This window comes from Carassius carassius, chromosome 37, assembly GCF_963082965.1.
Source record: "Carassius carassius chromosome 37, fCarCar2.1, whole genome shotgun sequence".
NCBI classification, from domain to species: Eukaryota; Metazoa; Chordata; class Actinopteri; order Cypriniformes; family Cyprinidae; genus Carassius; species Carassius carassius.
This window is the reverse complement of record NC_081791.1, coordinates 1,288,058-1,303,882: the sequence shown is the minus strand read 5'-3', so window position 1 is coordinate 1,303,882 and position 15,825 is coordinate 1,288,058. Positions and strand designations below refer to the sequence as shown.

The window sequence follows — 15,825 nt, the reverse complement described above, 5'->3', positions numbered from 1 at the left end:
ACGTTGCCATCAATGTTACTGGGGACCTTAATAAAGCCAGTCTTAGACATGTAATGCCAAACTTTTACCAGCACATTTCCTGTCCAACCAGAGGGAGGAATACACTGGACCACTGCTATTCTCAATTCAGGAATGGCTATAAAGCTAGCTCGCTGCCTGCTTTTGGAAAATCTGACCATACCGCCATCTTCTTCATACCGGAATATGAAAAAAAGCTTGTGCAGGCAGCTCCAAAGAGGCAGGTAGTGAAACGCTGGTCCACTCAATCAGAAGCAGCATTACAGGACGCGCTCGATGACATGGACTGGGACATGTTTCGGTCTAGTTCCACTGATGTCAGTGAGTTTGCAGATGTAGCTGTCAACTTTGTGGGCACGCTGATTTAGGAGTTTACACAAACCATAACAGTAAATACTTTCTCAAACCAGAAATCATGGGTTGATAAATCAATCTGGGCAGTGGTGAATGCGCAGATGGCTGCGTATAATGTGGCGCTCATATTGGGAGACATGAGCAGACACAAATCTGCCTGTTATGCTCTCTGATGCACTGTGATAACCTCTAAACAACAGTACAGAGAACGAATGGAGTCTCATTTACAAACGAATGATTCCAGGCGCAAGTTACTATCAGTTCTTTTAAAAGTAAACCCTCTGTCATTGTGAGGGCTGACTGTTAACTAACCAATGAGCTGAACCTCTTTTATGCACGTTATGAAGCAAACTGCTCTGGCGATATGAACAGTCTGCCAACGTGCAGAGAGGAAAAGAATAGCTACGTCAGTGATGTATGCGCAATCAGTGTATCGAAGGGTGAGGTTCGTCGAGCTCTGAAGTGTGTGAACAACAGGAAAGCGGCTGGCCCAGACAGAATTTCCAATCGTGTATTGAGATCATGCGATGATCAGCTGCCTGGATTGTTTACGTCCATCTTTAACGAGTCCCTTGCGCAATCTGTTGTCCCTACATGCTTTAAAAAATCTATCATCGTTTATGTACCAAAAAAAACTTACATCACTAATTATGAAGGTTTTTATGTATAAAATATAAATTTAATGTAGTGTGGCAGGTTAATTATTCTATCTGCTGTTGGCCCCGGTTGGAGTGTGATTGGCAGACCAATGAGGTGAAGGCCATGCTATTTTAAGATTCTTATTTTGATTTGGTGTGAATTTAGGTGGTTTCAGACGATCTCCCGAAGAGGGAATTTTATTGATGTTCGTATAATATTTTTTTTTTTTTGTATTGTTACTCAATTGGTAATTGACTTACAATTGGTAAGACACACCAGGGTGGCATAGTCGGATGAAACTAGTTGTGATTTAGGGTCTCCTTAGACCTATGTGAGTGCCACGTTTTTGGCATAGTCGGCAGGATTACCTGGTTGGGCAGGGATTTTTGAGTGAGACAGGAGCATACTTTTGTGTTTTATTTAATATTTTTATTTATTTTATTTTATTTTTTCCCTTCAGAAGCTGAACAACAGCGTGTGTTCCAACCTTTTGGGCAGGTTGTATTCCCTTTATTAGTGGCCATGACAAGTATAGAGGATGAGATACAGGAGTTGCGAGAATTAGTGGCACAGTTGAAAGCAGACAATGACCGTTTGTGTCGTGTAAATTACCTGGCCCTAGTACTGTTCCTGTTACCACAGCAACTGCATCTGGCCCACCCCAGCCAGTTGAGGCTGATTTATACGTACCAGAATGGTTTGTTTTTGTACCCAGAGATAGAAGGTCTCCAAAATTCACTTGCAAATCCGGTATAGGTATTGATGATTGGGTGGAGGAGGCTGAGACTTGCATGTGGGCCCGGTATTTGTCTAAAGCTGACAATGCATTTTTTCTCTTTGAACACTTAGAATGTGAAGCGAGGGAGGAGATCAGACATCGCCCCAGTTGGGAACAGGTAGATCCAGATACGATTACTATGATTTTACGTGAGCTGTATCGCTGCTCTCATTCATATGTAGCACTCCAAGAAGCACTTTTCTCCAGGAGACAACAAGATGGGGGATCTCTGTTAGAGTTTTCCCTGGCTTGATGACTCTCCTGGAGAGGGTTAAACAGCAATCACCTAATGCTATCCCTAATGCCGAAATTGTGTTGCTTGATCGGTTTGTTGAGTATGTCGCTGATAGTGCCCTCCGCCGGGCACTGAAGCAATTAGTTCACCACCAGCCTGCTTCTACTTTATTAGAGATACGTGGGGAAGTGATAAGATGGGAACAGGAGAGGATGCCAGTGGGAGCGAGGGGTAGGAGTCAGTTCCAATGGGTTATGGCATCCAGTATGGGGTGCACGGGTATTCTCAGTCGGAGTTGAGGGAGCTGCAGGAGATATTAAAATCACAGCAGCAGCAGTTGTCATGACTCCGTGATGTCTGGTCCCCTGCCATATTAAATGGTGTCATGTCCTCAAAAAACATTTATTGTCATTATTATTATCATTATTATTATTAATGTTGAAAAGAGCTAAGAATATTTTTCAGGTTTATTAGGGGGGATAAATTGAAAGAACAGCATTGTTTTTACATTTGTTAGTAATCTTTATTTGTTAAATTTATATTATTTACATCAAGCTTTTGAATCGTATAGTAGTGTATATTGTTATTGAAACTTCATAATATTTCACTTGATTATACATTTAGTCAGGAATTATAGTTTGGAAAAAGTATTTGGAAAAAGTCTAACTAGTAAAATGTTTACAGGTAATGTAAAAACTAGTACAAGTATATAAATAAATAAAAAGAGACTTACTCATGTTTATGATCTCTGCTGAATAAAGTGCTTCATTCTTTTTTCTGAGGAAATCCATTTCTCAAATCCTCAACCACATAACATCTTTTTGGGGTGAATTATGTCTTATTCCTCTCATCGCGAAGCAAACAGTAAAATAAAAAGAACTTGAAGAACAGTCTAGCTGCTTTTTCTTCTGTGTGGGCGTATTCAAGCCGCGCGCTTCAGTTTGAATCTGAATAGCGCGTTCAGCGCGGGGGCGTGGTCACATTAGATATAATGAAGGGAGACGTGAAAAACGAACATCGCGTTTTTTCATATGGATTACTTTATCACAGAATATTTGTTTTCGGCGGCACTTGTTTAGTTTAAAAAAGTAAACATGTCAAGCTTTCTATAGATATCTCTCTCATGTCTCTTCATTGAGTATTCACAGAATTACAGTCCATTTTAATGACGTGTTTGTAAATGAAGATCAGCGCAGACAAAGGCTGCAGACAGCACACCTTGTTTGTTATCTTTATTTTATAAGTTCACAAAGTTTTTTTGTTATTATGTCTGTATCCAAAAAGTAGACCCTTTACAGATTCGATTGATGTATTGATCTTATCTGTACGATTAAAACTGAAAGTGTTATTTAGGTTATTTTCGGGGTTATCAGAAGAAAAAGACTCATAACGCGTATACGTGTTAATCGACTCCAGAGGGTTAATGTGAGTGACCTGTCATTAATGTAGGTACGACTGATCTAATGCTTTTTCGGAACTCTGTTTTGGGCACCTTGCACGGTGTATTTATTGTGAGCTTGCCCTGTGGCATCTACAAATGTAAATCTGTTTCAGCTTCAGTAAGTCCCCAGATTCCCACAGTTCTTCCTTCAGTACTGGAACAAATCAAGAATCTTGACTTGTCTGTGTTGTCAGAGACTGAAAAGGAACAGGTGAAGTCACTGCTGTTGAGATTTCATATGGCTTTCTCAGAGTACGAAGGTGATTTGGGATGTACCCGGCTCCTTTCTCATGAAATCCCTTTGACTGATTCAGTCCCAGTGCAACAACAGTACCCATGGATACCTCCATCGAAGTATGACATGGTAAAAACGCATATAAACCAGTTGCTGGAAATGAACATTATTAGGGAGAGCTGTAGTCCTTGCACCTGCCCCATTGTGTTGGCCAAAAAGATGGATGGTACGTTGTGTATGTGCGTAGACCGTCGTCAGCTGAATGCAAAAACTCGAAAAGACGCTTTCCCCCTGCCACATATTGAGGAACCTCTGGACTCACTGACAAGGGCTCGGTGGTTTTCCACCATGGACCTCGCCAGTGGGTACAACCTGGTTCCTGTCACAGAGGGGGATAATGTGTAATGCCCTAAGCATCTTTCAGAGGCTGATGGAGAGGGTGTTTGGGGATCAGCAATGTCAGTCTCTTCTTTTATACTTGGACAGCATAGTGGTGTTTTCCTCCTCCGTGACACAACATTTAGAGAGGTTACAGGTGGTTTTGAGTAAGTTGGAGCAAGAGGGGTTGAAGGCTAAATTAGCTAAGTGTAGGTTTTTCCAGCAAGAGGTAAGTTATCTGGGACACGTAATTTCTGTCAAAGTAGTGTCAACGGATCCAAGCAAGAAAGAGACAGTAAAGCAATGACTGCGACCTACAGGGGTGGCAGAGCTCTGGTCATTCCTGGGATTTGCTAGCTACTATAGACAGTTTGTGGAAGGTTTTGCCAAGTTGGCTGCCCCCCTCCACCGTCTGGTAGCTGAATTTGCTGGTCATAATGTAAGTCCAGGGTTTGAGCAGAGTTGAATTTTGGTATGCCGTGGACTAAACAGTGTCAGGTGAGCTTTGACGAGTTGAAGAGTAGGCTCACCTCTGCCCCTGTATTGGCTTATGCTGACTTCTCCCTTCCCTTTATCTTGGAAGTAGACACTAGCCATGGAGGGTTGGGAGCAGTGTTGTCTCAGGAACAGGGAGGGAAAGTACGGCCCATAGCCTATGCTAGCCGCAGTCTTAGCCGCAATATGTCAAATTAAAGCTCTGTGAAGCTGGAATTTTTGGCGCTTAAGTGGGCCATGAGAGAGAGAATATCTGCTGGGGCAGAGGTGTGTTATCTTCACTGATAACAACCCCCTCAGTCACCTGACTACCGCCAAGCTTGAGGCCACAGAGCAGCGGTGGGCTGCACAATTGGTGACCTTTGAGCTAAGGTATCGCTCTGGAAAGAGCAACCAGAATGCGAATGCACTCTCCTGACAGGGTCCTTCCAGTCAGGGAATGTTGGAAGAAGTACTGCCTGGTACAGCTCTCCCAGCCATTGTAAGGCAGGCTGGAGAGATGAGAGTGATGTCTCAAGCAGCAGTCACTGCGCTGCCTGGCCTGGCTGTAGACATGCAGGCCTTGAAGGAGGAGGACCCTGCTATTGGTGAGGTATTGAGGTTTTGGAGGCGTAGGGTTCCCCCTAGTTTTGAGGAGCATTGGCAGCTCTTTAGGGATGCAGGACAGGAAAAGGCCAAGGGTATGTTTCGGTGGGTCATCGTCGGGACATTGATCCAAAAAAAAAGGGGGTAGAATGTGGCAGGTTAATTATTCTTTCTGCTGTTGGCCCGGGTTGGGGTGTGATTGGCAGATCAATGAGATGAAAGGTTTAGAAACGTGTTTTAGAATCTGAATTTATTTGAATTTGAGCAACGTGTTTTTGATTGATGTAGGCTGTTATGCACGATAACTATGCGCTAGAAGCTGCTAAAGACCTGAGACTAGAGCGCAGCATTCAAGACGTTGGGTAGCCCATTTAGATTGAAATACAATGGAAAAGAGCAGCAGTGGAATGAAAAATGCGTTCTGAGTGAATTAACCTATTAAAAGCTACTTAGCAAATAACAGATGGCAGAGTATTAAATAAAACAGAAACAAGCTCATTGCAATCGATTCCCTGACGTAATACATTAATGGAGACCCATTTAATAAATGCATAATTTTAAATTAGGACAACTTGAAAAGCAACAAACAATAACAATACAGTGAAATAATTAAACTACGATCATCTAGCCCTCTAATAAACATGAAATATGAAAATATTCATCATAGCTTACTCAACAGTGCTGCTTTCTTACTTAATCTCAGCACCGCTTTCGCGGGAATTTGTGTCAGAGTAACGATTAAAATGCGACTTTGTGAAACGGACTGTCCTAAATTGTTGCTATAGTATCATATTAATGCTAGAAAGCTTATGCATTTGGCTATAACTATAACTAAATATTCTTTAACCTCTTAGCCTGCACCCAGACATGGGCGTCCTCAACTCCCCGTGTTCGCACGTGTCAATATTTACAAATAGATTCAATGAAACGGGACACATTTAATCTTGACAAACTATATATTTTGTTATAAATATTTAAGCCTCAGGCATCGAAGACAGATCGCTGTTTTCAATGGAAAGCTTATAAAGAATATTTCCTAAATTTGTGTAAGCAGTACACATCAAAACATGAAGAATAAAAATGCAGTACATTCTGGATTCGTAGTCATAAACACATCCACAGCTGTAAATCCCGGTTTAGTTAGAAAGGTAAGGGTCCACTGAACGACATCTCATGGAGCATGTTTAGTCCAACGAAGCAATAACATTGTAAAATGGATGATAATTCTTTTGTTTACATTTCAGTTCTTCAGGCACAGAATTGTCTGTGTCTGTTATGGAATAACTCACGCTCAGAAACTGCGTCTTGGTAGTAAAACAACGGCATGGTTTTGTAGCGTACAGTGTCACAAACAGAATGAGACAATCCACAACAACAAAAAAGTGAAAGAAAGGCGGAAGATAGTTTATTTGAATTCTGGCTCTCTCTCGTGATGGCTCGTGATACGCGCTCTGACGCACCTGTCATCTGACATTATTTGTTTTATTTTTCAACAGTTTTTATATATATGTGTGAGTGTGTTTTATGTTGAATGTGCCTGTATCTGCATGATTACTATCTGTTTGAGCACAAATCAGCTCGCTATTACTGTGTAATCACAGCTATCAATATAAAGGCCATCTATATGAATGGAGAGTCGATTATTGACTTTATGGCGCATTTATATGATTACCATCTCTATAACTGGCCATAAGCACATCAGCATGTATTTTCATTGTAATTCATTGTAAATGCTGCATTTCTAGCAATCTCAGGATGTTCTGTAATTGGCATACAAAGTTAAATATTTTTTTATTTTTCTTACTCAAATTATTCGTATTGTATTTTTCTACTGCTCAAATAAATCACTTATATGATGTCTGAGTTTCTGTTTAGTGTTTTATAATTGAAAAAATGACTAAAATAGTTTGTAGAACCCTTCAATACAGTTGAATAAAAAAATATGTAAATATTTTTTTATATTTGAGGGGAGGTGGGGGGGGGGACTAGACATAGTATCAGAAAAATGGTTGCAGGAATCAGGCATCGCCCCTCACCCAAGATGAGTATGAAAATATATTTTAATTATAAAATATAATGGTTTATTTAGAAAATATAGTTAACGTTTGGGCTCATAAACATTAGTTCACTCACACCCAAAGCAGTTGTTGTAAATGAAATGATCACAGATAATAGTTTTGATGTACTCCGCGTGACTGAAACCAAATGATTATATTGGTCTAAATGAGTCTACTCCACCAAACTACTGTTATAAGCATGAGTCCCGTCAGACTGGTCGTGGAGGAGGAGTTGCAACAATATATAGTGATATTCTCAATGCTACCCAGAGAACAGGATACAGGATTAACTCATTCTAAATACTTCTTAATGTTACACTGACAGATATGCAAAAGAAATCTATTGTATATCTTGCTCTGGCTACTGTGTATAGACCACCAGGGCTGTATACAGAATTCCTAAAAGAATTTGCAGATTTCCTCTCAGACCTTTTGGTTACAGTTGATAAAGCGCTAATTGTCGAGATTTTAATATTCACGTTGATAATACAAATTATGCATTAGGACATGCGTTTACTGACCTAATAAACTCTTTTGGAGTCAAGCAAAATGTCACCGGGCCCACTCATCATTTTAATCAAACACTAGATTTAATTATATTGCATTTAATCGATCTTACTGATAAAGATATTGTACCTCAAAGTAATGATGTTACAGACCATTTCCTTGTATCGTGCATGCTGCATATCACTGATATCAACTATATGGCTCAGTATTACAGTCTGTGCAGAACTATTGTTCAAGCCATCAAAGACAGATTCACAAATAACCTGCCTGATTTATCTCAACTGCTGTGTGTACCCAAAAATACACATGGACTAGACAAAATGACTGACAACATGGGCACTATCTTTTCTATTACATTAGAACCTGTTGCCCCCATCAAATTGAAAAAGGTTAGAGAAAAACATACTCTGCCATGGTATAACAGTAATACCCACGCTCTTAAGAAAGAAGCTTGTAGTCTTGAGCACAAATGGAGAAAAACTAAACTTGGCAGTTTTTAGAATTGTGTAGAAAGACAGAATGTCCAGCTACAGGCTATAAAAACTGCCAGGGCTTTTTATTTAGCACAGTGGCTAGATTAACAAATAACCAGATGCCACCCAAATTAAATATTCCATCAATGTTTAATAGTAATGACTTTATGAATTTCTTCATTGATAAAATAGATAACATCAGAAATACAATAAGAAATGTAGATTCTACAGCGTCTAATACTTCAGCTTCATTCATCGCACCCAAAGATAAACTGCAGTTTTTTACAACTAGCACTAAATAAACTTTTTAGACAGAAAGCACTAAATAAACTTATCACTGCTTCTAAATCAACAACATGTTTATTAGATCCTGTGCCCACTAAATTACTGAAAGAGTTGTTACTTGTTGCAGAAGAACTGCTTCCCATCCCAAAACCATTCAAGCTGGCGGTTATTAAGCCTCTAATTAAGAAACCACAACTAGATCCTAGTGAACTTGGAAATTATAGTCCTATTTCAAATCTTTCATTTATGTCGAATTTTTTTTTTTTTCAGTTTTATCTGTTCAATTGTGCTCCTTCCTACAAAAAAAAAAAATGTTGAAGGATCTGTATGAAGATTTTCAGTCAGGTTTCACCCCCCACCATAAAACAAACTGATCTTGTTAAAATTACAAATGACTTGCTCCTTGCGTCAGATCAAGGCTGCATCTCATTTCTAGTCTTACTTGATCTTAGTGCTGGTACGACACCATAGATCATGACATACTCATAGATCGATTACAAAACTATACAGGTATTCAAGGACAGGCTTTAAGATCATTTAGATCCTACCTGTCTGATCACTACCACTTTGTTTATTTAAATGGGGAGTCATCTCATTTATCACCAGTAAAATATGGAGTGCCACAAGGATCTGTCCTAGGTCCTCTGCTATTTTTCAATATAAATGTTGCCCCTTGGTAATATTATTAGAAAATACGGAATTAGTTTCCACTGTCATGCTAATAATACTCAACTATATATCTCAACGAGACCAGATGAAGAGTCTGTTAAAAATTTAAAAGATTGGATTACCAATAGTTTTCTCCTATTAAATTCAGATAAGACAGAGATATTATTGATTGGACCAAAAAACAGTACACAGAATCTCATAGATTACAGTTTGCAAATAGAAAGATGTACTGTTACTTCCTCTACAGTCAATCTGGGTGTTATATTAGACAGAAACTTGTCTTTTGAAAGGCATATTTCCCATATTACAAAAACAGCATTCTTCAATCTTAGAAATATTGCCAAGCTACTAAACATGTTACATTTTTCTGATGCTGAAAAGCTAGTTCATGCATTCATGACCTCTAGACTGGACTATTGGAATGCATTTCTATGTGGTTGTCCTGCATCTTCAATAAATAAGCTACAGATAGTCCATACCAGTCCTTACCAGGTCAAGAAAATATGATCCCTACGACCCCAATTTTACAGTCTCTGCACTGGCTACCTATTAAGTTCCGAAACAGTTAAAAAATATTATTACTTACCTATAAGGCCCTAAATGGTTTAGCTCCTGAGTACCTAACTTCAAATAATGCATCTCATAATTTTGGAATGCAGTTTTATCTTATCAAATGCACATTATTATTCTTTAGCTTGGGTTAAACTAATTAATTTTACTTAGTTGAAACAGCAGCTATGCTAATTATGTCTTTATTTGTTTCTCAGTTTTGCCACAGGATTTACATCCCGTGGTAACCAGGATTTACACAAGCTTCAGTCTGGATCCAGAACAACTGAGAAGAGATGACGCCAACCCCTCAGAGGACCTCATATGATTACCCTGAAACAACATACAGAACTACCAAATATTGCTACAAGTGTGATTGCATCATATAATAATTGTGTTCATCGTCTGTTTGACTACGTCTTTTATTAATTTTTCTGAAAATTTCTGCTATATGCACATAAACAGACAGATAAGCTACTACTAGATATTGTAGAAACTTAATTTTCTGTAAAGCTGCTTTGCAATGATTTGTATCATAAAAAGCGCTATACAAAAAACTTGAATTGAAACTTGAATTGAATTTATGAGAGGCTTATCAAGAACACCATCTGCTCCTTTATCCCTAACAGCACATATATATATATATGAGGGATTGAATGGGCCAAACATAAAATGACAATCTGCAAATGGCAAAGATGTTAAGATGGCCTAGGAAGATTCTGATGTGGAAGCCAAACTCCAGAGTGCCCCAATATGGGCTGCATGCCTCTTGTTGCACATTTGCTGAAGAACAGGTAAAAAGTGTAAAAGTTACTACCACCCAAGGATAGAGAGATTTTATCTTGGTGTGCCTTCCAAATGCTTACACAAATTTAGCAAGAGAGAAAAGAATTTGGAGATAGTGACTGAATCCTTCAAGGTAACTAAGAATGTCTCACCGTCCAGAGAAAGTTGCAACTATTTTTAAGGGAATGGAATTAACAGGCAGGCCATGTCTTTGATCATACCTGATAATATTTCGCAGCAAGATGTGTTTCAGACAGGTGAGGACTACGTTGCAAAGCACTGGTTGAAGTTGCTACAGGTGTAGCTATGTATACTGTAAGTAATAGGATGGAGGCCAAACTGCAGAAGCCAGTGAACAGTTGGTAGAGGGAAATGCTGGGGTAATTTATTAATTAGGGTAAAGATTGTAGATCTGAGCTGTTGTTTATCCTCTGGAAATGAAAATGGCCACAAACCATTTACTGACTCTTTTGACTAGGCCAGTCACTGACTGCTCCTTATATATTCTACACTTGTGATGTTCCATGGCCAGAATGATCAAGCTTTGTTGCTGAGGTGTTTTTCCTGTTCTCACACTGTACTCCCAAAGGAGCATACTCTGGGTGTTGTTTTTTTCTCCTTGCTTCCCTAATGGTATGCTGTATTTCTTCCTCAATTCACTGTCTTCCTGTTCTGTCTTCCCCCTTGTCATGTTGTATGTATGTATGTATGGACAGGTTGATGGCCAATTTCACTGGTACTTGTGACTAGTGACAAAAAAGGGCTACTACTGGTACTATTTTGGACTATACAGTATTCGGCAGGTGGATTTAATGTTGTGGCTGACCAGTGTAGCATTTTATATATATATATATATATAATTTTTTTGGTTGTTGTTTTTCTTATGATAATTTTTATCAGGGTCCTATGTGTAGGTTCAGTAATTTCACTTTACCTGGATAACTGAACATTAACATAGGAGGCTGATAAAAATGCAAATTTTAGAAGAAAATTTCAAATGGCACTTAGAGGCTTTTTTTCATGGGCCATAGGCTGATGTCATGTGGTGAGTTTTCTTGTGTTGTAGACATCATTTTGTTGACTGGTGCTCATAGGTACATTCTGGGTCACACTTTAAGGTCCAGTTCTTGCCATTAACTACAACATTTGTCTCAATAAACTCCTAATTTGCAGGTATAAAGTAGGATTAGGAATGTATAATATAGTCATCCAAAATATGTGCTTAATAAGCACTAATAAATAGTCAGTATGCTAATAAAATGCATTCTTATAAGCAACTAGTTAATAGTGAGAACTGGTTCCTATACTAAAGTGTTAAAGAGGTCTGGTGAAAACACATCACATCTGTTTTTGCGAGCTCATAAAATTGCATAAGTGTTCAATTTTGTATATTCTTCATGATATACGCATATACTGCATGATTTGAGGCTTAAGTCATGTCTGTAACACAAACAGTGCAGGAAAAGTTATGTGCCAAATTGAATGATTAGTGTCAGGAGTTTGTCTCAAATCCTTAACTTCTTAATTGCCTTAAGAAGAACCACTATTAATTAGAATAATGTTTTAGAAGCAGAATATTTTGATATATTACTAATAAGTTTAAACAAGTTAGGTATCAAACAGATTGACTTGCACTGAAATAATCGATGATCCATTGATAGAAGCAGAGATATTGAAAGAGATAGCATTGCTAATCCTCTGACAGTTGAAAGGCCAAAGCCGGATTAGTTGAGTTCTGTGTGTAAAGCTGTCTTCAAAGCACAGGGCAAGCCATGTTGGTATAAATAGGGGTGCAGCATCTAAGCCATCTTTCACGAGTCGGTTAATTTCGTCCTGGACTGCTGCTGATTAAGGTTGAGGAATGACTTTTTTATGACATAAGTCTTTATATGTTATTTAATTAAACTTCATGCTGTGCCCTGATCCCAGAAAATGTCACTTTTCACCGAAAGAAAACAGTAAGATGAGTTAATGTCCTAAAAATCCACATAACTTCATTTATTTTAAAACTCATCTGTGTGATATTCTCTCTCTATTCTGATGTTTTTAATCAAGTGATGATTTGCAGAAATAAGAAAGCTCTAAACATCATCTCGTTTCAACTCCATCTTCCCATACAGGATTAGGGGAAATAGTGCTTTGGCACATGCACAGCCGATCTACGCTCGTGATCTGAGGTCATTGTGGGTATGAAGGAGGGGATGAATGTGGCGAACAAAGCTGTTAGCTCAGAATCCAGACACCACTATAAAATATGCTCACACCCTATAGTGCTTGAAAATGTATGTATTCATCATGATTTCTTCTGTTTTTCTGTTTATGTAATACCAAATAAAATATAGGGAGAAATTTCGGACACTATAGCAATAATAGGTGGTTATTGCTGATGGGTTTAAATCAAGTGTGCGATACATACATAGCATGAGAATTGATTACACACATGAGTGGAATCATACATATGGTTGGGCAAGCTTTTCAGTTCACACTTTCAGTGCTCAGTACTCACAATACCGTCACTTCTCAGAGATTACTACGATGTTTAAGGCCAAAAAACAAATTAACAGCAGAGTGATAACAGACAGATGTATGGGACACAAGCAAGTGTAATTGTCTATTTAGTAAATAAAAACAAAACATTTTTATTTGTATGCCAATAAATTGTCTGAAGACTTTTGTAATACAGCTTCTGACTAGCTGAGGACATGCTGATGAACAGAATCCGGTAAGACAGCATGTCAGCAGCTGAAGATGAGTGACATGAATCTGATTTGCTGATGATACTAAGCCAGAATATGAATGGTTAAAGATGCATAACAAGCATCGAATTGCTTGCAAATGTGTAAGAAAGCATAAAGAAAACTGAAGTATTTTACATGGAACAACTGGGGAAAAGTTAACAACTTTAATTGCAAAAGAAATTCAATAGGCTCTAAGAATGATTGAATAAGAGTGATTTTGATTACTCTCTTAATGACATGGTAGCCCAACATATGTTTCTTTATTTACAGTTTTATTTATAAAACTGTGTTTTATAAAAATATTTATATATTCTGTGATTATATTGTGTTTTAAGAAGTGTTTAATAATGTATGTGCAATGTATGAATGAATGAATGAATGAACGAACAAACAAATGAGTAAGTTAGTAGTAGTTGAATGAGTAATTAAACAAAATGGAGGATCTACATTGGTGATAAAAGATTCATTCTTCTAAAACAAAAAACTAGACTGTACAAATGAATGGTAACACTTTATTTTTAAGGACCAAATCTTACTATCAACTAGTAGCTTATTAACATGCATATTACTAGCAATGGTGTCTCTTTATCTGAAAAAATAAGACTATAATCTTAAAATTAAAATGCTTTACTACTTACAGGATTTCATAATATTATGCAGTGTTACATTGTGCACATCTAAAACATATTCTTCTTTTTAAACTCTAGTTACAGTCCCCCCTGAGTGTGTATACACAGAGAGAGAGAGAGAGAGGAAAACAAGACAAATCACTGATTCAAATAACATTAAGTAGTCTTTTATGAGTGAGTCATGAGTCATGAGACTGGACTAACCTGCAGAATGAACGATTGACTAACCAGCAGACACTTGACAGCCTAAGTCTGTAATAGAGAAGCACAAACCAGAATAATTACTCTATTCACACACCCACAGACTCACTCCTGCTCCCTCCACCTCACTCTCTCTCTCTCTCTCTCAAACACACACACACTCACACGTGTGTGAACGCTACTGTAAAAATAGACATCTTAAAGAGGCAGCAGCTGCCTGAAAATCACTGACAGTTAACCGACAGTTATAATATGTTATATTTTTTTAAAAACTAAGAAAACAAATCTATAAGATATCCCAATATAAAAATATTGAGATTCTTGATACAAATTTGATTAGAAGTTTTGATGATTCAAAAAACAAATCACTATGCAAAAATGGCATTTACATTATATACAGTGCATCTGAAAAATATAAAAGGCTATCAAGTGTAAAGTATAATAATAACAACAACATATATACACATATTGTACATTTTTTCTCAATGGCGTGTTCTTGAATGCCTGACGATGGTCAGATTTAGGTTATAAATCTAAAATATGCCTTAATTCATTTAAAAGGGTCAGAGCAATTTGAAATAGATCATACGATAACAAGTGTGTGTTTCACTCTGACTGTGCAGAACTGTAAAACAAAACACACTGATCAGTCATGCCTTGTTTGAGAGCGGCTGAGGCCATCAGCTTGCTTGTTTCTAACAGTTTCAGTGCTATCCTCTAAATGCGGTAAATCACAAACGCTGCCTCTGTGCTTTTTATGTAAAGCTGGTGACTTTGAAGAACATACTCACACACTGCTCGAATACCCACACTACATGCCTCACACACTCCCGTATGTCTTGAAGACACTCAGTAACACTTATCAACATGAGCACACACATTCAAAAGTGTCCTACCTCTTTGGGTGTCTTTTTATGGTGAGTGATCATGGGAAAGCAGCTGAAGCACAGCAGGCAGAAATATCCAGCATAATGCTGTAAACTGTCTTTTTCCATATCTTGTCTTCACCTATTCACTCATTTGCTGTATCTTCTGTATTCTCACCCGCTGCGAGCATTCATTTTCTCTCTCTACAGCTCGCTCTGCTTTCTGTTGGTTTCATGCGCACACACACACACACACACACACACACACACATACACACACTTCAGCTCCTTCACCCTTTGTGACCCCCTCCTGTTTCTCCCTCTTTCTGTGGGTGTATAATTAGACTCAGTCCTGTTGTGATACAGCTTTCACTCATTGTGGGAAAGGCTCTGAGCTGCTGGACGTGCTGGCAGGAAGCCGAGAAGCTTTGCTCATTAACCTCTTAAGAGCTGGGGAATGTACCGGCACTGCATGCCCACCATTGGCCACTTCCTCCTCCTAGCCCAGCCAAGGGCTGCTTTGATTGGCTGCTGCACTGCATGTTTCAGTACAGCAACTCATACCATTGGCTTAAAGTGCCACATGCACCGGCTTGCAGCTTGTCTACATGCCCTGCTTTTCATTTAACCACCAACTTTTTAAATACTTTTCGGACAATGATTAGTAGTAAAATGCCTTCTAGTTTTGTTGTCAATCGCTGCTTGCAAACTACTATACTAGAATGTTGTCACCCTTAAAGCCATTTTATTCCTCATGATTGATGCTGATTTAAAATGTAAAGTTAAAAAGCAAAGGTCTCCTGTGCATGAAGGTTCCCTTTGTTTTTCCCATTTGCTGTACAACTACACCGTCACCTATGCAGTCATCAAACCAAACAAACAAATTATATATATATATATATATATA

General features: G+C 38.3%; 1 protein-coding gene across 1 annotated transcript in view; it reads right to left on the bottom strand.

The window, feature by feature from the left end:
* zmp:0000000926 (ataxin-1) overlaps positions 1 to 15,332 on the bottom strand; it is a 40,260-nt gene extending 24,928 nt beyond the window's left edge. Inside the window, exon 1 of the mRNA XM_059528622.1 lies at positions 14,949 to 15,332. The gene's annotated coding sequence lies outside the window, so the exon portion shown is untranslated. The remainder of the gene's footprint in view (positions 1 to 14,948) is intronic.
* Between the last annotated feature and the right edge of the window lie 493 nt (positions 15,333 to 15,825).